This window comes from Chrysochloris asiatica, unplaced genomic scaffold, assembly GCF_000296735.1.
Source record: "Chrysochloris asiatica unplaced genomic scaffold, ChrAsi1.0 scaffold00023, whole genome shotgun sequence".
In the NCBI taxonomy this organism is placed as follows: Eukaryota; Metazoa; Chordata; class Mammalia; order Afrosoricida; family Chrysochloridae; genus Chrysochloris; species Chrysochloris asiatica.
This window is the reverse complement of record NW_006408541.1, coordinates 19510934-19512507: the sequence shown is the minus strand read 5'-3', so window position 1 is coordinate 19512507 and position 1574 is coordinate 19510934. Positions and strand designations below refer to the sequence as shown.

General features: G+C 45.6%; 1 pseudogene; it reads right to left on the bottom strand.

Annotated features, from left to right (window-relative positions):
- Positions 1 to 635: 635 nt before the first annotated feature.
- Positions 636 to 1166, bottom strand: LOC102817834 (annotated as a pseudogene).
- Positions 1167 to 1574: the final 408 nt, after the last annotated feature.

The following is a 1574-nucleotide window of genomic DNA, read 5'->3' as shown; positions in this document are numbered from 1 at the left end:
ATAGTGACCAGAATGGAGGTGCGCAGATAGCAAGGGACCAATGAACAGATACCAGAAGAAAAGAATGTCCACACCTTTATCTCAGTGGTTCTGCCAGGCGTCTGTGGCTGCTCTGATCCTTTCCCCACGTTGTCTCACCCAAGATGGCGGCTCCTGGAGCAGCCAAGCGTCCTGGACTAGAAAGCAATAGATTTCTTGCTTCTGCCACAAATTCCCCCAGCTGTGAATCTTCCAACCTTCTAAATATTCCTTTATATGTGATTCAGAGTTCTGGGATCAGCCCCTGAGCCTGCTTGGTTGGGTATTCTGTGTTGTTGTTGGCGGAGCTCCTTTACTGCACTTCCATCCAATCCGCCATCTTGTTTGTTCTCCATGGCTCATATTTCTTCTGGGTAAATACCAAGTAGAGAATTTGCTGGATCATAAGGTATTTCTATTTCCAACCTTCTGCAGAAGCGCCATATTACTTTCCAGAGCAGTTGGACCATTTTGCAATCCCACCAGCAATACAGGAGCATCCTAGTCTCTCCATGAGTGGTAATATTTGAGGTGAGAAAACTGAGGAGGAACCCTTGGGCCTAAAGAAGTATATATGAAATAGAAATCTTTAGGTGCCAGATGCTTCTTTCTCAGGTTCACAAAAGCAGTCCTCCACCAATGAACTCCATTCTCTCAGTGAGCTCCATGAAGGCTAACCAGTCTGATGCATATGTTGGCAACAGTCCCATGGACACCATGGCACTTGTAAAAAGTCAGTGCCAAACCCATGAGGTTCCCAATGAGATATACCAACCATGAAGAAACTTTTGTCTTGAACTTCCTAACATCTTGGAAGTGGTTGAAATGGCCATAGTGCCTAAATAGGTCTCCAGGCCATCATACTCACCATCATAGTAGGGAAGATGCAGATTGTATTGTCAGCCATGTACATGACGAAGAGGTTCATGGGAATCTGTTTAAAGAGACCCAAGGCAGTGTCCCAGCAGTGTTTCTCTTGCATGCTGGTAATCAGGCACTTGCTTGTCCAAGTAACTGACCGGGTACAGGGAGTCTCCATGGCCACTGCCCTGGTCACTTCGGCCCCTGCTTCTTCCTCTAGACCTGCTCAACTCAATGGCCCACTTGAAGCGATAGCCACTGTTAGCCACCAACTCCACTTGGACCATCATGGCAACCACCTCGACCCGAATCCGCCAAGTCTCTCCAGAGTGACTATCTGATCTTAGCTCTACCAGCGTCTCTTACTTCTTCATCCAATCTCTTATTGTTTTGATTTGCACCTCTCTAATGGTGTGGTGCTGTAAAACAAGCACTTGACCATAAGGTTGGTTTGAACTGAAAGGTCTGTGGTTCAAACTTGCCAGCCACTCCTTGGAAACTCTATACAGGGTTGCTGTGGGTCGGAACTGATTCCATGGCACTTAACAACAATAACAGACGACCAGTGATCTTGAGTATTTCTTAATATGTTTGTTGGCCACATGAATGTTGTCTTTTGTGACGTGTCTCCTTATTTTTAAATTAGGTTGTTTGTCGTCTTCTTGTTGAGATGAAGTGTTCTGTAAATTTTAGAG